Source organism: Mobula hypostoma, chromosome 5, assembly GCF_963921235.1.
Source record: "Mobula hypostoma chromosome 5, sMobHyp1.1, whole genome shotgun sequence".
Classification (NCBI taxonomy): Eukaryota; Metazoa; Chordata; class Chondrichthyes; order Myliobatiformes; family Myliobatidae; genus Mobula; species Mobula hypostoma.
The window spans coordinates 147,616,809-147,640,298 of record NC_086101.1 but is presented as its reverse complement, the minus strand read 5'-3'; the positions used below and the strand labels follow the sequence as shown (position 1 = coordinate 147,640,298).

General features: G+C 40.5%; 1 protein-coding gene across 12 annotated transcripts in view; it reads right to left on the bottom strand.

Annotated features, from left to right (window-relative positions):
* The window catches only part of LOC134347072 (receptor-type tyrosine-protein phosphatase delta-like), a 2,469,925-nt gene that overhangs the window by 2,172,228 nt on the left and 274,207 nt on the right, over positions 1–23,490 (bottom strand). The window lies entirely within an intron of this gene.

The window sequence follows — 23,490 nt, the reverse complement described above, 5'->3', positions numbered from 1 at the left end:
TGGTCGAGTGGTCGGTAACTAAACCAGCTCCCCCACCAGGCTTGCCTGGTGAAGAGGGTGGCTAGACACCCTGCAGGACGAAAAACAAGACCTGTCAAAGGGCGGGTGAACCCTCTCACAGGGTCAACAGCCATATAGCAAACACGTGCCGTGAAGCGCAGAAAGGCCATACCTTGCATCGAAGCTTGGTCTGGCCATTCACTGCAACAGAACTTCCCCTAGCCAATTTGGACCCCACCATTCCACTGGATCCGGGAGGGGATGTCAAGAGGGTGGGACTGGACCTGTGAAACCCCATACTCACCTAAAATCCACTCACGCACACGCTGCTCCTTTCTGAGGAGTGGGGTACCGCCCCACTAACTGACTGAAAGGAACCATCATCATCTTATGGGATAGATAGCCAGGGATACAATTAGAAAGATACCTTACCCTTTCCAATGTGAGTTTCACTCAACCATTTATCATGTGTTAACTAAATAAACCATGAATTGCTAGATTGCACTAAAGCAGCTATTTTAGTCCATTGTGCAGATGCGATTGTGACTATGCTTAAAACTGAGTGTCAGGACATTTTTTTTTCACCTGCATACAGTATATTCACTCCTTCTCAAGCAAGTACTCATTAATTTTCACTCTGAAGTTTTCAGATTAGTTTTCACAATTGAATGTGTTCACTTTGGATATGTGAAACACTCAAAAGTAGGTATATATATTTGAGGAGTCAAGATTCTAGAATTCATTATTTATATTATTCAAACCTAGAAGATATAAATATTATAAATTATTGGCTGTAACATTAGTCTCGAGTCTAGAGAAGCCCAGGTAAGAGGTTTGAAAGTCAAAGAAATTTAAATGGCTGTAAAATGAGTAACAGGCTCTCATTCTATAATTCAACAAATGCAATGGCAAAATTCTACAGATACATTTCTGATATGAAGGCACATAGAGTGACAGAGATAAACTACATAATAATGAGTCCTTAGGCCATTTCATTTATGAGTTAGTCCCATTTGTCTGCTTTTGGCCCATATCCCTCTCAACCTTTTCTATCAATATAATTGTCCGAATATCTTTTACTGTCTTGATTGTCTGGCATCTTGGTTCATATCCCAACTATCCTCTATGTGAGAACGTTGGCCCTCAGGCCCCTTTCAAAACTTTCCCCTCTCACTTTTAATCTTTTTTCTCGAGTTTTTGACCACTCTAAGTTGGAGAAAGGACTTTGGCTACTAACATTATTGATATCATTCTTGATTTTATAAACCTCTATAAGATGAAGCCCTGCTTCTACATAAAGAGTAATTACATGGGCAATAATCACTACTATGCATTGCGAGCGTACATTGATGCATGAAGTACACTTGCAGGAAAGGCTTACACATTATTTCTCAACTGCACATGCTCCTTCTTTATTAGATGACACTTTTTACCAGAAATTGTGTCATAAACATACTTTACTGATGATACATAAGAGACTAAAGATGTTAGAATCTGAAACAACAATCTATCCACTGAAGGAACTCGGTGAGTTGAGCAGCATCTATGGAGAGAGGAACGAATTACCAGTGTTTCAGGTCAAAACCAGTTATCAGGACCTGATGCAGCGCTTCAACCCAAAACATCAATTTTCTTTCAACTCATAGATGCCGCTTGACTTAGTGAGCTTCTCTGGCATATTGTTAGTTGCTGCACTGTTGAAATTCTGGGTAACTGTGGTTACAGATGCAGGTTAATCCACATCACTCTTGCAGTTTACCAGAATGAGGCAGTATCAGAACTACCCTTTTTTTTATACTTCCATACCAAGCATCATGATTCAGAGCTGTGAATCCATTCATCTGTAATCAATTGCTGTTAAGAGAGTTAGCCAACCTTGCAAAAATTTTGGGAGGAAATTTGACTAACATCTAATTCCGAAACCCACTTTTGACAAGGAAATATTACAGGCAAGCGTCAGATTATGAAAAGGCTCTGTTTCTGAGAATTGTTCATAACCAAAACTATTTGTAAGTTTTAAATGAACAAAAATAAGGTGTGGGAGATGATCACAGAAAAAGCTGTGAATGGGAGAGTGAGCCAGGCACACACAGGACAATAGCTGCCAGCAGGCCTCACAGACTCTGAATGCGAGTTTATTCAGTACTCCCAGCTCTGCTTGGTTCAACTCAGCCCCTATTGGTCTGGTTTATAGGAACCACAGGAACGGGGATGGGTTGGGGAGAGAAGGCATGCGGGAATGCCTCATTCCCACCAAGCAGAAGATGCCTGTAGTCCTACAGCAAACAGGCAGCAAATCCATCCCCATTCAATCTAATGGTTTTTCAAAGCCGTGTTCACATCCATCTGTCAATCCATCAGGGCTTTCATTATCCAGTGGAACCCGTAGTTCGTTCATTTCATTGTGTTCCTCAAATGGTTATGCCTTACCCTGCACTATTTTGTTGACATACTTTTCACTGAACATTGTCCAGCTCCAAAATGTAAGTTTCTGTGTCTTATCATTGTTAGACTGTAAGTAAGTCTTCAGCCTTTGTAAAATTGAGCTTCAGGGATTAAAGTTTCATTCGTCTTTTATTCATTTTTTGTATGTGCTCCTCAGATTTATTGGTTTCAGCATTAAGAAAAAGTTCTGAAATAAAAGAAGTCTAAAATCAGCACTTGTTAAAACATTCTTTATAGTCTCTTTGCTGACCTATTTTCAACAAATACACCTTTGAAATTATACATTACTCAGAAAATGAAGTCAGTTGCAGAAAACCTCTGAATATCCTTTTTTTGCCAGAGCTATCATTTGCCAACTTTGTTGCTGAATATGGAATGCTCAACCAAGGGGAGTAAGGGAGCATGGTCTAAATAAAAACAGAAAATGCTGATGTCCCCAGGTCAGGAGGCATTCAATAGAAGGGAGTCTATTGATCAGAAACCTTAAATCTCTGTCCATAGACACTACTCAACCTGCTGAACATTTTCAGCACTTTACCTTAATTTCAGATTCCAAAATCTGATTTTTAAAATCATTTTCAGAGCAATCTAACTCTCAGCTTCTGCACAGGCCTCTCTGTATCCAACTGATAATTGTGTAGACACTGCTTTAGGTTCTAACACAAGAGAAAACAGACTACATTTTAATAATTCAGTTACGCAGTGACACGTTTGAGAACTGCATATATTTCATAATGGTGTACTGAATTTAAAATTGCATTGTATTTTTGTGATTTCTGCAAGTAATTACAACAGTTTTGCTAGGTCTTTTGTTTTGCTCTCCAGTGGTTTGTAATTTTGGTCTGTTTAATGATCTGGTAAGAACATTTTCTTGGCTTAATTAGTGACACACAAAGCAACTGACAATCCCAATACCATTCAGCTTGCAAAGCAATATTTCTAAAATATCTAGTTATCACTTCAAAATATGAGATAAATACATTATGTTTCAGAACACAAATTAATGGGTCAATAGTTTGCAAAGTATCCAATTACAAAGCACAACAGATGGAGCTATGTTTTTGTCAGTAGTTTATTCCCTTTTTTGCTGCTCTTAGTCCTGTTATATAACCAATCATATTGGCAGATACTAATTCAAAATGTGAGATACCATAATCAGTTATACAGACATCTGCTGTAGATGCCTTTTCTGCGGCATTCACTTGCATTAGTTTCCCCACTCATGATTCTCACCATGTGAATGAGAGAGATTAGTACTAAACTTAATAAAAACATGATTCCAATCTCAAAAAATAAACAAGTGCTCACTGAATAGTATGTCTTTTAAACTACAGCTAACTCATTTCATAAAGAACATAAATAGGATGCAATGTCTTTCTAAAACCATGGTAGATAGAAACTTTCTGTGATAATATGGAAGAACAGGTAGGCTGGCAATGTTTCCCTTGGAAGAAAGGACAAGAATGCCCATGAAAGCCAAGTATGAGGTGTTTCATATTTAATTAATACATGTTGTTGACAAATGTCACGATCTTATGAAGGACTTGACTGACTTTACTCTCAAGTAAGCAGGTTGGCACTTTTAAGTGACGAAGGTTCATTGCCATGGCTGTAAGTGAGGCGGGGGAGAAAGACTCCAAATGAGGCTGAATCACAAATGGATGAGGCACCCTCTCCTCTACCCAGCATCTTGTTAGCAAATATGCAGTCGCTAGAGAACAAAATTGAGGGCAAGATTGCTCTACTGGAGGGAAATGAGAAAGTGTTGTGTTTTATGTATGAGATGTGGTTTACTCCCAGAACACCAAACTACAGCAACCAGACCCAATGGCTTCTTGATTCACAAAATGGACCAAAGTGCTGATGCAGAGAAGGCAAAAGGTGGAGGCATGTGTTTCATAATAAACTTTCAGTGTGCTTGAATATGGCAGTTTTGCTGAACTCATGTTCCCCTGACCATGAAAACTTAATGGTCAAATACTATCCATTCCATTTACCAAATGAGTTCTCCTCCATAATCCTCACCAGAGTTTTATACAACGAGCAGCCGACTATAATCAAGCACTTGAGATACTTCATGATGCTATATCCAAACAAGAAACAGTCCTTCCCATCACATTTCAAATGATGTTTGGGGACCAGGCTAGTTTGAAGAAAACCCTGCCAAATTACCATAATCATACAACCTGTAGTAGCGGAAGTCCAAACACACTAGACACTGTTTTACTAAGATAACACATGCCTATCATTCCATGCTCAGACCACATTTTGGTAAATCTGATCAATTGGCCGTCATTCTCCTACCTGCATACAGGCAGAGGCTAAAGAACAAAGCTCCAGAGATCACGACAACAAAAAGGTGGCCGTGGGAGGTAGAGGCTATGGGATTGCTTCAAGTTGGTGGACTAGATTGTGTCCAAAGACTCATCTGTGGAACTGAACTCTGGTTGTCACGGACTTTATTAAAACAGTTCTATATGAGTGACAAAGGGTTCCGGCCCAAAACATTGACTGATCGTTTTCACGGATGCTGCCCGACCTGCTGAGTTCCTCCAGTGTGTTGTGAGTGTTGCTTTGACCTAAACTTGAATCAATAAAAGGTGCTCAACAGTTTTAGCAGGGCTTGAATACTATCACCTCTTATAAAGTTAAATTAAGCTACATAGGTGACAACAGGGCTTTGCTTCCATATAAGCTCAAGCCTTCTATGTTTGCTTCGAAGTCCAAAACATGGAGCAAACATCAGAAATTCCCACAGCACCCAATGCTCCTCTGATTTCAGTCTCTGAAGCTGACATGCAGGCAGCCTTTGGGAGGGTGAACCCACAGAGAGCATCCAGCACAGACAGGTACTGAGGGTCCTCGTACTGAGGGTCCGTGCTGACCAACTGGCTGCGATGTTAACTGAGACCTTTAACCTCTCACTTCAGCAGTACTCACCTGCTTCAAGAAGGCTTCAGCTACACCGGTGCCTAAGAAGAACGTGGTAACTTGGCTCAACAAACATTGTCCAGTGACACCTACATTCACAGTGATGAAGTGTTTCGAGAGTGTTGCTGATGAAATGTATCAACTCCTGCCTGAGAAATGACTCAAATCCACTCCAATTTTCCTGCCAGGTCAAAGGTCCTCAGCAGATAGCAGCTTATTGGCTTATCACTCAACTTTGGAAAATCTGGACTGCAAAGATGCATACATTAGGATGCACATTATCAATAGCAGCTTGGCATTCAATACCTTCATCCCCTCAAATCTAATCATTAAGTTTCAAGATGTTGGTTCAGGTACCACCTTGTGCAATTGGATCCTTGATTTCCTCACTTGTAGACCTCAGTCTGTTCGAATTGGCAGAAACATCTCCTACACAATCTCCATCAGTACCGATGCACCACAAGACTGCCTTAGCCTTCTGCCCCACTCACTTTACACTTACGACTGTTTGGCTAAGCACAGCGCAAAGCCATATTCAAGTTTGCTGATGACATCCCTGTCATAGGCCAAATTAACGGTGATGACAAATCAGCATATAGGAGGGAGACTGAAAATCTGGCTGAGGATACCATAACAAAGTCTTTTACTTAATGTCAGCAAAATCAAGGCGCTGATTATTGGCTTTAGGAGCAGGAAACCAGAGGTCCATGAGCCAGTCCTCATCAGAGAATCAGCAACATGAAATTCCTTGGCATTATTATTTCAGAGGACCTGTCTGGGCCCAGCGCATAAGTGCAGTTATGAAGAATACATAGCAGCATCTCTGCTTCCTTAGAAGTTTGGAAGATTTAGCATGACATCTAAAACTTTGACAAACTTCTATATGTGTCGTGGAGTCTATATTGTTTGGCTGCATCACAGCCTGGTATGGAGAGGAAAATACTACAAAAAGGAGTGGATACAGCCCAATGCATCATGGGTAAAGCCCTCTTCACCATTGATCATATCTACATGAAGCATTGTCACAGCATCCATCAGCAGAGACCACCCACCACCCAGGACGTGCTGACATCAGGAAGAAGGTACAGGAGCCTTGGGACTCACATCCCCAGGATCAGGAACAGTTATTATCCCTCAACCATAAGGGTCTTGAATTAGTGGGAATAACTTCACTCAGTTTCACTTGCCCATCATTGAAATCTTCCCACATCCTATGGGCTCAATTGCAAGGACTCTCATGTTTTATTTACTGTTTAATTATTTATTAGATTAAATTAGATTCCACTTTATTGACATTGTGCCAAGCACAGATACAAAGCCAATGAAATGCATTTAGCGTCTGACCAGAAATGCAAAGAATAGTGTTATTTACAAAATAACTGCGAATAAAAAAAGTGCTATAGCCCACAAATATAAAAGTACTGAGACAGTACAATACGGATGCAATACTACTTAGCGCTGTGATGAGAGGTTCAGCAGTATCACAGCCTCAGGGAAGAAGCTCTTCCTGTGCCTGCTGATGCAGGAGCGGAGGCTCCTGTAGCGCCTACCAGATGGGAGGAGAGTAAAAAGTCCATGGTTAGGGTGAGATGCATCCCTGATAATGCTTTTCACCCTGCCCAGGCAGCACTTATGGTACATGTTCTCAATGGTGGGCAATTAGGTGCCGATAATCCGCTGGGCAGTTTTCACCACACGCTGGAGTGCTTTGCGGTCCGATATGGGACAATTGCCATACCACACTGAGAAGCATTTGGTGAGTATGCTCTCAATGGTACAGCAGTAAAAGTCCGTCAGTATCCTGGGACAGAGATGAGCTTTCTTCATGCTCCGCAGGAAGTAAAGGCGCTGTTGTGCCTTTTTGATCAGGATGGAGAAGTTCAGGGACCAGGTGAGATCCTCGGAAATGTGGACACCATGAAATTTGAAGCTTGATACACAGTCCACTACAGTTATTATTATTTCTTGCTTTTTGCATTTGCACAGTTTATTGTCTTTTGCACACTGGTTGAGCGCCCATCTTTGTGTAATTTAAATGGACTTATTGAGTATGCCCACAAGACACGGGTTGTATGTGATCTCTCTCTCTCTCTCACACACACACACACAATAAATTTATTTTCAACTTTGGACTTTACCATGGTTTAACGGGCTACTAAAGTATTCTCAGCTGTTTAATGGATGGAATTTCTACTGTCACAACCCATGTGGTGGCATTTATTACTGTAAGACACTGCCACCATCATTAAAGTTCAGAGCAGGATTAGTTTCCTTAAATGTTATTTTTTACCTTGCCAGGTCTGTTAGGTGTGAGGAATGGAAAGAAATTATTTATCAGTATATTTACATAGAAATTTTACTTTTATTAACTGAAATCTATAGATGATATTCTCCATGTATATATTGAACTTACATCCATTTCCAACAGATGCAACTTGGAAGATGAAATATTTTTCATCAGAAATTGGCAAATTGTATTTGTAATATGCAGGTGAAATGTATTATTACAATTGCAAATATATTTTTGCATTTTCATCTTTATCTAGAATAAATTGTTTAACCGGACCGAATTTCCAGAAAAGGCATCTATTCCAACCCCTGTGTTACTATCCTTGGGTACTCTTGATACCAGTCCTAGATTTTTGATATCCTTGGCACAGAGCTGGGCAGGAACAGTATTAATTGAATTAAAATAGTACAAGAAGCCATTTTACACTGCCTTAAAATGAATGCCACTGTATTCAATGTTGCTCCATCAGGCACTAGTCATGCAAGGGTAAGATGAGTTTAGACTTCTAGCTTGACACACTTGAAAATGGATTCCTGAGTTGGAGACTTAACATTATTTTCAGCTCAACAATGGAAGAACAGGACAACACACCCAATGCATCCCCGAATTAAACTTCAAGAACAAATCTTGAGTTAGAGGAAGAAGCATGGTAATACAGATAGAAACAAAAGCCCCCTCTATCAAAGAGGAAGAAAAGTAGTGGGTCATATTCAATAAGTGATGTAAACTGCAAAAGGACAGGAAGCTGTTGGCTAAAAATCCTACCTTATTAAAGGCACTGTTGTAACAGGTCTGAATTAAAAATAGTAATATCACACTGATAGAGATTGTTGTCAGATAACTGCCTTCAGCATAAATCACATACTCTTTATTCGAAGTACAAATTCTGGAATGAAATTGATAATCCAGAATGTGCTGATGATTGCCATAGAGCACATACTATAAATACAGATGGGGCGCTGAACATGGATCAATCAAGGGGGCCCCTGTGAATGCCACACCATTGGTTATTGCATCTTAAGCTTCCAAGTGAAAACTTGTGTTCAATTGCCACATTTTTGTGTTCTGAGTAAAAGGTAAGATGTAAGAAAACGTTTGAAGTTCAATCACTGTCCAGTAGGTAAATCCACGAAGTCACGTCCAAAATGGGGACCCACATTGTCAGATTATTACAGAGGAAGTGGTGCAAAGTTTAAAATCCTTGCATTTAAACGCTGGGATATTCTCTAAATGGATGAAGCTTAATTATGAAAGAACAGCTGTGAGGAAGAGAGGCATTTGATTGAGTAAATTTAAATGTATTTGATTGATATTAGCCATTCTCTTATGTTTTAATCTAAATACTCTTTACTTAAAAAAATAAAGAAATTTAGATGTCCTCAATAGTTTGTATGTTTTTGTTGTTAACTTTTGGATGCTTGTAAATTTCATTGACACAAGCATTCAACATTTTGACAGCTGGTAAACTTGGCACGTTGCTAAAGCACTAGTCAAAGAAATTTGTGGGTAGGGCTTTTTGTTTAATAGCAAGAGGCCTGTGCTGTGCTGCACTAGTCTTTTTCAATCAGCTGGAAATCATCCTGCCTGCTAAAGTTATTCCCAGGGACTTCCTTCAGGCGCAAGCTGGATAAACAAGCAGTCAACCAGAAAAGATAGGAGGTTGATTGACACCAGCATACCTGTGCCAATAGATGAAAAAACATTTATTTTTCGTTATTACTGGATGTCTGAGTAATATTAACTAAAACATGAAGATCTAGTGTTTTTACATGAAGCTATTGGATCCTAGCTTAAACATTCACCAAATAGTGTTAATCTCTGACATGTAACACTCCTTGGTGCCCCAAAATTCTGGCATGAATAATGTTCCCCTCACTCTCTCTCTCTCTGGCTATCCATCCCATAGGATGATGATGGTTCCGTTCAGTCAGTTAATGGGGTTTGATAAGGATACCCCGCTCCTCAGAAAGGAAGAGCGTGTGCGTGAATGGATTTTAGGTGAGTAGGGGGTTGCACAGGTCCAGACCCATTCTCTTGACGTCCCCTCCTGGATCCAGTGGCATGGTGGGGTCCAAGATGGCTGGACGAAATTCTGTTGCAGTGAATGGCCAGATCAAGCTTCGATGCAAGATATACCCTTTGCGCGCTTCACGGCACGTGTTTCCCAATACCACACTGAAATATGAACATAAATCTTCTAAATCAGGGGCAAAAATGCATCCTCTGACAAAGTTTCTATTTGGATGCCTTCAGTGATGCTTGGAAATTAAACATTCAAACCAAGGTTTCAGAAACCTCAAAGCTGTAAAAAATCAATTTTGGAAGTGCGAGCTACAGACAGTTAATAAGTATTAAACTTTGGTTGTAGTGATTGGATTTCTATAATCTGAATCTGAAGACAGTTGACAATTTAGTATCCCTGCAGAGGTTATTATAGACATGGATAGTTAGTAATGTTTGGTTTCCTTCATAATGACTGTCTACTTCCCTGCTTGGATGCTACCTGACTTGCTGAGTTTCTCCACAGTTTTGTTTGTTGCTCCAGATTCCAGTATCTGCAAATGCTTGCGTCTCTCACATCCGCAATTGATATGGTTGATATGAGCATTCAGCCTAAAAAGAAGTGTAGGGCACCAGTAATCTTGACAAGCCAATGACAAATTTTTGCAGTCAGAACAAGTATCTGTGCCAATATGAAACTGAACACAGCATAGGAAGTAACACTAACAAAGGCACACCACATAATGTGTTTAAGTTCAATATTGATTCGGGTGTATTGATTGCTGTAACAGAAATAGAAAAGCAAAATGAGATATTTGCTCTTTGAGAGAATTGCACAGCATTATGAAATCCTAGCATTTTATTCCAGGCATAACTCCAGCAATCTGTAACCACTTTCCAATGCACCTTTTGTTAACAGTCCCATAGCAGACACCACAGTTGACTAACCAGGCTGTCTAAATGATGAACATCTCCAAATTCCAACATCCCTTAAAGTTAATCTGGAAAGGCAGCAGTTCGGTTACTAAAGTGCAATTTGCATGTTTCACATGTGTTGCATAATTCCATTGATGCACAAAATCCATTTCATGTGGACAGAAGTAATTTCAATAGATAGCTTCACTGTGCATTATACACAGATCACAAAACACGGTGGACATGTGATAGCAACCCTAGTCTATTTGTAGAACATACATATGATGGTTTCAAAGCTTTGCAAACCTCCCACCATGCAAACAGCAGCAGAAGCACCAAAAAGTCCAGAGTCCATCAAACTACAGTTCACAAACCAGCACTTCAGTATCTCATATAAGCTCTCTCTCGCCAGTAAGGGAGGGAGAGGTCACTCCAGCAACAGCAAGTGCGGAGACCGGCAAATTGTTGTTCCAATGTTACAATCTTCTGCGTTGCTTCTCTGATCTCAAACTTCCACATCTCGAAGACCGACAGGCTCTCTGTTTGCATCGAAAGACAGAGACAGATGGAGGGAGATGGAGATAGAGAGAGGGAGAGGGGGAGGGGGGGAGAGAGAGGGGGAAGAGGGGGGAGAGAGGGGGGAGAGGGGGGAGAGAGAGGGAGGGAGAGAGGGGGAGAGAGGGGGAGAGAGGGGGAGAGAGAGGGGGAGAGAGAGGGGGAGAGAGAGGGGGAGAGAGAGGGGGAGATGGGGGAGGGAGGGGGGAGAGAGGGGGAGAGAGGGGGGAGAGAGAGGGAGGGAGATGGGGAGAGAGGGGGAGAGAGAGGGGGAGAGAGAGGGGAGAGAGAGGGGGGAGAGAGAGAGGGGGAGAGAGGGGGAGGTGGAGAGGGGGGAGAGAGGGGAAGAGAGGGGGAGAGAGGGGGGGAGAGAGGGGGGAGAGAGAGGGGGAGAGAGGGGGAGAGAGGGGGAGAGAGGGGGGGAGAGAGGGGGGGAGAGAGGGGGGAGAGAGGGGGGGAGAGAGTGGGGGAGAGATACTCAAGTACAGGGGCCTTCCTCTGACTACAGCAGGCAACCAGCAAACACACCACCTGTTGTCTTGGTGTTCCTAGTCTAGATGTTTCAGTCTCTCATGATGCATCAGTCAGTGAAAATGGTGAGGAATGGGGTCACCCCTCGGGGCCACTCCCCAACTTTCGACTTCCCAGCCTGGCAGGTGCACACCTTCTAGGCCATACTGCTACAACATTAAAAATAAATTTCATCGACCCTCAAATGGAAAAGGAGGCCTGGCTGTCAATATGAATGCACAAATTAGGAGTCGAAGTAGGAACTTGGCCCCTCAAGCCTCTCTGCTACTGGATGTGTGGTTTATTTTCCTTCATACACCATGGTAGAGTGAAAAACATTGTTTTGTATGCCATTCACACAGACTATCTCATCACATCAGTACTTGAGGGAGTACAAGGGAAAAATAATAACAGAATGCAGAATATGGTGTAACATTTATGGAGAAACCACAAGACAGTTAGACAGTAAGGTGCAAAGCCACGCTGATTAAGCTGGTGAGGCCAAGACTCCACCTTATCATAGAAGAAATCCATTCAATAGTCTCATAATGTCAAACATAAGCTGTTCTTGATTTTGGAGATATGTGCTTTCAGGCTTTGTATCTTCTGCTCTATGGGAAAGGTGGAGGTGAAAATATCCAGAGTGAGGGGGTCTTTGATTATTTTGCCTGTTTTACCAAAGCATCAAGAAGTTTAGACAGTGTCCATGGAGGGGAGGCTGATTTTCGTTATAGACTGGGCAATGTTCACAGCTTTTAGCAGTGTCCTTTGTTTTGGGCAGAGCAGTTGCCATACCAAGCCAGGTTGCATCTGGGTAGAATGCTTTCTATGGTGCATCTATAAACAGTGCTAAAGGAGAATGAATCAAAGAGATCATGCGTATAACTGTCTGTAATGCTGCTATGCATAACCTTGAAGTTGGTCTGGGATGTGCTATTCTTAATTGAATATTATTACCGTATTGTTAATTCTTCAACAAATTGAATGTCTATTCTCAGTAGGCCACTTTTTCCTTAAAGTATTAGGTTGTGTAAATTACCATATACTTCAGTAACTGATAAAGTCTAATCTAGAAGAATAAACATCCTTTGGTTGTCCACATAAATTACTGTGACTACAAAAACTGATTTACCGATTAGTAAGTTCATTCATGGCCTTTCAAGGTATTTGTTTGGTTTCAACAGTTCACTTTTTCTATGTACAACTTCATTCACTACTCTACCTCTCTATTAATCATTTAGTTTATTTTCTTCTCCTTAATGCCCTGGTCTTCATATCTGGCCTTTACCAATATACATCTTCTCCTAATTATTTCACCGCCGTCTCTGTCTAACTCCAGAACCTATTTCTATGATATCAGTTTAGATTCTTTTAGGCTGAATTTTAGGTTTTTCCTTAAACATTCCCATGTTTCTTTTTCACTTTCCCATACCAGAGCTTCATTTATAATCCTAGAGCTTTTTCCTGTCCATCACTTCTGCCTTGGAGTCTTTACTTGCCATTGGCAACTTTGCTTGACTCAGCAGATGTAATGAATTGAAGGAATGATATAATGGAACAAGCAGTATTTGATCCGTGAAGAGACTCAGCTCAGTGAGCTGGACAGTCCTTTCTCCTTAAAAACCGGTGTTGTGTCAGCCTCTGGCCTGTTTATCAACAGTGACAGTTAAAATAATATTCTGACTGCATAACAGTGCCCTCACTTTTATTACTTAACATCCTTTGCATAAAATTTTAACCTTTTTGTTTTTAATTTATCCAAGAGCTAGAAATTGCCAGAAATGCAATACCAAAAACTTATTTCCTTCTTTCCAATACAGAGGATTTCAATTCAACACTTAATTAAATTATGTTCTGTTTTGCAATATTTTGAGTCAAGCAATATAACTGCTAATTTACTTCAGAGTAGTGCATCTATCCAATCCCTCACAGGCTTACACACTCAATTAAACAGACACATGAAGTGCAGCATCAGCTGTACTTTAATGCAATGTAAATTTCTTTTTAATGTGATGAACTTTTGCCTAACAGATCAGCTAGCATTAACAAAAAAGTCTTCATAAATGACGTGACCACCATACACTTCACAAGTCTTATTTCATAGTGAATCCATCACTTGCATGATACCTTATTGCTACGGCAAGACTTCTATTGAGGAGATAACATTAAAAAAATCACTGAAAGTTCTTCAGACTTCACTCCAAGGCACTTAGAAATTTGGCCAATGCTAAAGCTTGCAGCAATATACGCTCAATGTCCACTTTATTATGTACACCGGCACTTTAATGCAAATATCTGATCAACCAATTATGTGTCTGTAACTGAATACATAAATGCATACAGAAATTGTTAAGAGATTTAGTTGTTTTTCAGACCAAACATCAGAATGGGGAAGAAATGTAATTTAAGTAACTTTGACTGTGGAATGATTGTTGGTGCTGAAGAGGGTGGTTTGAGTATCTCAGAAATTGCTGGTGTCCTGAGATTTTAACACACAACAGTTTACAGAGAATGTCACACTAAAACAAAAAAGCATCCAGTTAGCAGCAACTCTGTGGGTGAAAATACCTTGTTAATGAGAAAGATCAGAGAAGAATGGACAGACTGGTTCAAGCCGACAGGAAGGCGACTGTAACTCAAATAACTGAAATAAAAACAAGCATGCATTTCCACAGTGGTGTGCAGAAGAGCATCTCTGAATGCACAACACGTTGAGTGAAGTAGTCGGGCCATGAACCTGCACTCTGTGGCCACTTTATTAGCTACTATCAAATAAAGTGACCACTGAGTGTATAAATAAATTATTCTTATAACAATCGAGATGTTCTATTCAGCTTTATAATGTAAAAAAACATCTTTCTGTTAGAAAGATGAATATAAAATTCCCTATCTTAAAAATAAATAGCATCTGTCATGCAATGGTTAATTCACCCACTGGAATCTGAAAGTGCTTACATACAGAGTAAACAAAAGCTTCATCCATGAAGATGAAATTTAGCAATCCTCCAAATGTTTATTTATTAACCAGCATGATTTAGTTCATGTGTTCTTCATATCCAATGCCAGCCCAGAACACTATTCCACCCAAAACACACACACACCTACAGATTACCATAGCAAAGATGGCATTCTAAGAACAGAACTCTTCGTGCTGTTCGTGAACTTCATTAACAAAAAAAGATGTATCGAATATAATCTAATCACCGAATCCCATTCACAATGCAATTAGAAGAATATTTTAAGTGCAGTTCTCAACCTAAACTGAGATAAGGTTCAATCTATGTAATTACATTTTACAATGAAGGACTGTTCCTACTATCTTTCATTTAATGTACTCATTGAATAATTGAACCACAAAAATTAGGATGCTTTGAAGTTTAGCCAATGTGTTTTTTTTTGAATTATCTAATCTCAAACAATCAATTGTAGAAAACCACTACAGTTACAAAACATAACAAAAATAAAGGCAAGCAAACATAGCATCAAACTAGACAATGGATCCAGACATGGAAAAAGGCACATCAGGTGCATTCTGCAAAGCCCACTTCACAAACAACTGGGAAGTATGCCACAGACAAGATAAATAAAAAACTGATGGAATTGAATCTATTGAATCCATAGAATCATATCTTCCAAACAACAAATCGGAGTTGTCTGCTATTCTGCTTATGAGGTGTCCGGTCAAAAAGTCACACTTGTCTTATCAGGCAGTTCAATAGACGAGGCAAAGTGACAAAACCACACAAGAAAGGCTTGCAGTATTAGATCAAAAAACACATGGACAACAGAACCACCTACTGCACTCCTTCAGAGAATGAATCAAAGATTACTTAATGCAGGCACCACTTGGCAAAGACACGAGGATAATTGTGCAGTATACGGAATGATAGGAGGCTTCAATTCCATCTCTGAGGAGTTCAAGAGCATCACTATGGATTAAGCTGGATCTAAGAAAGAGGTGAAAGAATCAACAGGAACCAAAAAACTATTTGGTCTCTTATTCACAAATCCATCCCTCATGAATGCACAAGTCTGTCGGGTCTCAGCCTGAAACGTCGACTGCACCTCTTCCTAGAGATGCTGCCTGGCCTGCTGCGTTCACCAGCAACTTTTATGTGTGTTGCTGTCACAGTATTAGTTGGAGTTACCTCAACTCCTATGAAAACAAAACATGGCCTTTAAACTGAGGATGATCTTTATCATGTGATGATATACTATGGTCACGCTAAATGAGATAGACTGAGAAAGAGTTAGAAGCTACTAATTAGACATCCATTAGATTTGATGTGTGTCACGACTCTCTATATACTATATCACTGGTATTTATAGCATTATTATGTGATGCCTATGCATTAATAATTTACTAACTCCTGCCTAGTTTTGATTCCATCAACACACTTGACAGCTTCTCACTCTTGTGGTGAGGCTGCCTTACATATGGTTTAAAACTGTTATGGCTGTACATATACCAATGTCTTTTTTATAAATTAATTATACCTATTTACAAATCTATATTTGCAAACTTTTCATGATACACTTGCGCTCGGCAGAAACAGTGCTCGGTGTCGGAGGGCTGGTCGAGGCTCGAAGTTTTTGGACGGACTCAAGAGTCAAACTGTGGTCAGGTGCTTCCAGGATGCTGCATCGGCAAGTTTGCAGCGCTGGAAGCTCATGGCAGGGAGAGTTTCTCCCTTCTACCGTCTGCGTGAGATGATGGGCTATCAGGACTTTGAAACTTTTTTTTACCGTGCCCATGGTCTGCTCTTATCAAATTACGGTATTGCTTTGCACTGTTGTAACTGTATGTTATAATTATGTGGTTTTTGTCAGTTTTAGTCTTGGTCTGTCTTGTGTTTCTGTGATATCATACCGGAGGAACATTGTATCATTTTTTAATGCATGCATTTCTAAATGACAATAAATGAGGACTGAGTGTCCTCATAATCTAATAATCTAACATTCTTATTTCTTACTGATCAGATTTAGTTAATTTTTATTTATTTTTTGGATTGTAGGAATGGTTTTGGGGACAAAGAGGGAGTTAAAGTTAAGTTAGGGTTTAGGAACAGGGATATGGGCGAAATGGAAGACAGGCCAGAGTCTAAATCTAAGTGTAAGCCACTGCTCTGCTTTCAAAGGCCAGTGAAGTGATTGTGGTTGGATGTCAACGAGTACGTTCAGGATCCTGTCACTGGCAAGCCTGGAGTTCGAGGCCTAGTTTTCAGGGCCCCATTATTAGCAAGTCAGGCTTTCGAGGCCAGGAGTTCAGGCCTCTGTTCACCATTATCTGCAGGTCCTGAATTGATACTGAAAATCAAAGTTCAAATGTTGATTGGAGTCCGGATTGAAGCCTGAAGATCGATCAGAGGTCTGGAAGGAAACCTGAAGACCAACCGGAAGTCCAGAAGACAAGGCTCGACAGCCTGAGCCCCAAGTCGGCAAATCTCAGAGTCCACTGGTGGAATTGGGTCCAGTGTCTGCAAATCGATGACTCCATTGGAGACTGCATATTGAAGAAGTTGGCTTGTCTAGGGGTTAGCGAACTGCATATATGCGTGGGTGAGTGGGTGGGAAGCAGGTACGGGACTTGTTCACTGCTGTTGCTTTGTTGCTTGGTATATTCAATATTAGTGTGTTCTGTGTTGTTCTGCCATGCACTGTGGGAATGCTATGTTGGCAGTGGAATATGTGGTGATATTTGTGGGCTGCTCCCAGCACATCCTTAAGTGTATCAGTTTGTTAATGCAAATGACACACTTCACTGTAAGTTTTGATGTACATGACATAAATATATCTGGATCTGAATCTGAATTTAATACCAAGGCTCACTATGAAGTTATCTTCTAAGGTTGTGCAGTTTGTCATGGTCACACTTGAGGTCTTTATTTAAACCCTTTCTTCTACATTGCTTAATTTAAAGATACGGTACTTCAAGCACTGTATTTACTTGATTGAACAGCTACAAATATACAATGCATAATGAAACACCCAAATAGAATACAAGTATTTACTAAATGTGTATAAATGTATAAAACAGGTCAACTCTTGATCAAATGCAGGTGACTAAAGTCTTTGCATTGACTGAAGGAATTACTATTAATTTTCACATGTTATTAATAAAACAGAAGTTGAACATATCTGCTAGTGTAATTGCACAAGGCCAAGAACAGCATTCCAAAATTAGGCATCTCCCTTTACACTTCGAGCTTAGTCTCACACCATCCTGACCTGAAGATGTAAACTACCTACATATAAACTGCAAGATAAAAATAGAGTAATTCTTTCACAGAAGTACGAGACTCAGATTTATTTGTCACATGTACATGGAAACGTAGTGAAATGTGTCATTTGTGTTAATAACCACACTCTGAAGGATGTGCTGGGAGCTGCCCACAAGTGTTGCCAAACATCCCAGCACCAATACAGTATGGCCACAGTGTTCAGCAGAACAGCATAGAACAGAACAAGCAACAGAGCAGCACAGAGCAAAACCAGCTTTGGCAATCGAGCATTGACTTCTGGACCTCAGATCAACTTTTGGGCTTTGAACCTTGGACCAGCCAATGATAGAACTTTGAACACCAGGCATGCCAACTGATTGGCCGTTGTGCCTGCTGCTTGCACAGACATCCAGTCTCAGAACGTACAAACCTAGGACAGCCCAACATCCCTTATCACCCATCTATGTCACTGGTCTTCAAGTTCAGTTATGGAGTCCTAAGTACAGATGTCCTTCATCCCCACATCTACATTGCTAGACTTCAAGCACCGAGCAGAGGCCTGGACTCCAGATGGCCTTCATCACCCATCCACATTTCTGGTCACTGAGTGCGAAGTGGAGGCCTGATCTCTAATTTCTCCACATCCCTGTCCCTAAACTCTAAACTGACCCCAATCTCCCCTCTCTGTCCCTGACACCAACCCAACACACTACCATATCTATTTGTGCAATTGAAAAACAGCAGGAAAAAATTATTCCAAGTTTTCAAAATACTAAACCCAAAATTTATTTTAATATTTAAATACAAACCTTCCTTGAAGCAAAAAGCATAATGTTAATATAAAAATGAAATTAACAAACAAAAACAAATGCTGTAAACACCATATTTACAAAGATATAACAACTTTATAAGTCTAGGTTATTACCACTGAAATGTACTAAGAACCAAGGGAACATTTTATAATTATCAATCTTGCTAAATAAAGGACAGAAACTACCCTACATCTTTCCTGCAAGTTCAGTAAATGTAGCAAATTGTACCTCAGTGGCACTGATTTAACATATGACTAGAGGTTATCATGCAGTCTAATAAGAGATGTTGTATATGTTATCAAAACTTAAAATAAATTTAAGAAATTTTAGCAAGAATGCTCAAGGCTGTTTTGGAGGGAACATGAGAAAAAGCAGTAAGAGTAGATTACAATGTCATGTGAACCAACTACACTCTTCAATAAGATATTATTAATAAGACATGGTTAATTGTTTGCTTCATTTATTTTCCTGTCCAGATTCCTTATTACTTTGGAACATAGTGACCTGACCCCAGACCAATAAGACCCAACAATGTGTATGGGTTAAAATTTTGTCAGCTATGAAAACACTTATTAATCATTGGGATGGATTAGACTAGCCAAGCTCTCTATCAAGAAACACATGGCTTTAAAAATAAACACTCTGTTAGGTTGGGGAATGGAACCACTCAGGTGTCCTGCAATGCTGAGGGTGCCAAGTACCGAACATCTGAGGCAAGGTGAGATTCTGAATGCCAGTTGTTGGGTCAGTTACAATAAAATTTGTATTTTATTGATTGAGTTTGTCTTTAACTGGATTGATTTTTATCTCTGAGCAGATCTCAAGATTACTTGATTATCTTACAGTCCATTTATAAATTGGCTTCGATATTGAGTATACTGAGATTTAGAACACTGTAAGTATTGCAAAAACCTAAATCCTGCTGAGTAAAGGCATTTAATTCTATCTCAGTTCTAAATAATAACCCCTGATCCTCAGTTCCAGCCTCTACAGTCTTGTCAAGTGTCACCCATTCATTTTCCAGTATACATCTACAATACATCCCCTCTTGTCAGGTGCATTTTTTCCGAGATAAGGAGAAAAAACCTCTCATGTTGTTCTAAACATGGTTTTAGCCATAATACTTCATCATGACTTTATTCTAAGCCCTGTGTGTCATTGGTCAATATATGATTTGTCTCTCCAACTGCTTGCTACAGTTGCATGTTAATCATCAGTAAAATGATATAATTTTGCAATGAAATCTTGTTGCCTTTGATTGTTAGTGCAAGGGAATGACAATCTTTAGAATATCTACATAAATAGGAAGTTTCTTTCTTTCTTTCTTCAAAATGTTTTATCCTGATGGGTAACAAATCTGGAGATGCAATGCCCATTATGCATAGTACTGAATGAAGGTGGCAAGAGGAAAGCAGAATCAGTCAGAATCACTTTATTGCCAGTATGCGAAACATAACAGAATTGACTGTGGTTCAGTGCCAAGCATAAAACACAAGATAATACCATAACAGACAACAAAATAGAAACCAATAACAGCACAAATATCCATGAGCAATCTACAATTAGCAGAACAGTTCCATGTGCAAACGTCAATATCAAATAAATATGAACATATGAACAGACTCGATAATTCTCAACAGAACACGGAGAGCAGAAAAGACCATTTAACAGATGTTGTGCAGAGACACCTGAGTGAGTTTTTTTGAGAAGCTGGATAGCTACAGGAAAGAAGCTTTAGAGATGACATGTAGTCCTGCAGGTGATGACTTGCAGCGTTTCACAGAAGGCAATTTTGTGAAATGGTGACTATTAGGGTGGGTGAAGCCAGCAGTAATTTTTCTAGCTCTTTCCATCGCTCTGGCAATGAACAGGTCTTTTAATGCCATGAGCTGATAGCCAATGATCTTCCCCACAGGGTGAACCAGTCACTGCAACTTGGACTTAAGAGAGAGTGAGGAGGCAACAGAAGCTAGACGGTGATATAGAGATGGTCACAACACGCTCAATGATGGCCGAGTAGAAATTCATCGGGATATGCCCTGCGATGTTAAGTTTCCTAAGCTGGTATAGGAACAGCAACCTCTGCTGGGCTTTCCTAGTGATGAGCGTAACATGATTGTCGTACTTCAATGTATCATTAACGGTAGTCCCCAGGAATTTGAGTGATACAGTCTGACCATTAATTTCCAATGGGGGGGGAGGTAGGGAGTTGTCAGTGGAAGTCAATCCTCATTTCCACTGTCTTGACAGCATTAATCTCCAAGTTGCTACTATCACATCATGCTGCAAGATGGTCTACCTCTCTTTGATAGCAGTTCACATCATTATTGGAGATGAGACCAAATGAGAGTCATGTCATCTACAAACTTTAGGACTTTAACGGATTTATCTGTAGAGGTATAGTAACTGATATCAAGTGATAACAGCAGGGGTGAAACGTCATCCTGGGGACTGCCTGTGATTATAGATACTGGATCGAGCAAGTATAAGCCCAGCCTTAGGGTAGAGCCAGCAGGGTTAATTTGCTGTGGAGCAACTCCGGAGCAATAGTGTTAAAGGCAGAGCTAAAATCCACAAACAAGATCCTCACATAGGTGTTGGGTGAGCCCAAATGTTGAAGAATGTAATGAAGGCACAATTTAACTGCATCTTCAACTGAGTGATTAGCTCTTTAAGCTAACTATAGCAAGTCAAGAAGATGATCAATAACAGACTTAATGTAGGCCAACATCAGACATTCAAAAGTTTTTGTAACTACTGAAGTCAGAGCAGCTGGTCTGTAATTATTGAGCCCAATGTTCTCGTCTTTCTTGGGAATTGGATCAATTGCATCAACATTAGAGCAGAATAGAACCATGTACAATTGCAGGGAGGTGTTAAATATCTCAGTGAAGACAGTTGCTAGCTGATCCACACAGTGCATTAGAGTACCAAGTGAGACACTATCATGGTCTGCAGCTTCCCTAATGTTCTATTTTCCAAATAGTTTGCTTCACGGAAAGTACAGGGTGGGATGGAGTGAGGGGGGAAGAGGGGGAGGAGGCTGGAGAAGGGGGGTTGTTGCTTCTGAAAGGGAGGGATGTAGGGGCTCAGCATATTAGAACCAGAGGAAATCCATTGCAGATCTGAGAGTCCTCAACTCCATTGTGAATCACAGTTTGCCAATGTGAAACCTCACAATGATATTTTCAGGAAGGCACACATCTTTGCACAAGAGGATGTAGGATGTTACAGTGTCAGCATACTCATCATCTATACTGCTACACCAATCTTCTATTGCCTTCCAATCCATGGAGCCTAAGCAGTCTCTCAGCCTTTCAACAGCCAAGTCTGCAGCTATGATGTTATCAGCAAACATGTCCATAAGTTGCTCAACTTTGCTCTACTTTTTCAAGACAACAAATATAGAAACACAGAAACATAGAAACATCGAAAACCTACAGCACAACACAGGCCCTTCAGCCCATAATGCTGTGACGAACATGTACTTACTTTAGAAATTACCTAGGCTTACCCATAGCCCTCTATTTTTCTGAGCTCCATGTACCTTCCCAGGAGTCTCTTAAAAGACTCTATTGTACCCGCCTCCACCACTGTTGCCGGCAGTCCATTCCATGTACTCACCACTGTCTGCGTAAAAAGCTTACCTCTGTACCTATTTCCAAGCACGTTAAAACTTTGCCCTCTCATGTTAGCCATTTCACCCTGGGAAAAAGCCTCTGACTATTGACACAATCAATGCCTTTCATCATCTTATACATTTCTATCAAGTCACTTCTCATCCTCCGTCACTCCAAGGAGAAAAGGTCAAGTTCACTCAACCTATTCTCATCAGGCATGCTCCCCAATCCAGGCAATATTCTTGTAAATCTCCTCTGCACCCTTTCTACAGTTTCCACATCCTTCCTGTGGTGAGGTGACCAGGAATGAGCACAGTACTCCAAGTGGGGTCTGATCAGGGTCCGATATAGCTGTAGCATTACCTCTCAGCTCTAGAACTCAATCCTATGGTTGATGAACGCCAAATGCATCGTATGCCTTCTTAACCACACAGTCAACCTGCACAGTAGCTATGAGTGTCCTATGGACCTGGACCCCAAGCTCCCTCTGATTCTCCACACTGCCAAGAGTCTTACCATTAATACTATATTTTGCCATCATATTTGACCTACCAAAATGAGATACCTCACACTTATTTGGGTTGAACTCCGCCACTTCTCAGCCCAGTTTTGTATCCAACCAATGTCCCGCTGTAATATCTGGCAGTCCTCCACGCTAACCACAACACCCTCAACATTTGTGTCATCAGCAAATTTACTTACTCATCCCTCCACTTCCTCATCCAGGTCATTTATAAAAATCATGAAGAGAAGAGGTCACAGAACAGATCCCTGAGGCACATCACTGGTGACCACCCTCCATGCAGAATATGACCCATCTACAACCACTCTTTGCCTTCTGTGGGCAAGCCAATTCTGGATCCACAAAGCAAGGTCCCCTTGGTGCCTTCTCATGCCTCCTCACTTTCTCAATAAGTCTTGCATGGGGTACCTTATCAAATGCCTTGATGAAATCCATATACACTACATCTACTGCTCTACCTTCCTCAATGTGTTTAGTCACATCCTCAAAAATTCAATCAGGCTCGTAAGGCACAACCTGCCTTTGACAAAGCCATGCTGACTATTCCGCATCATACTATGCCTCTCCAAATGTTCATAAATCCTGCCTCTCAGGATCTTCTCTATCAACTTACCAACCACTGAAGTAAGACTCACTGGTTTATAATTTCCTGGGCTACCTCTACTCC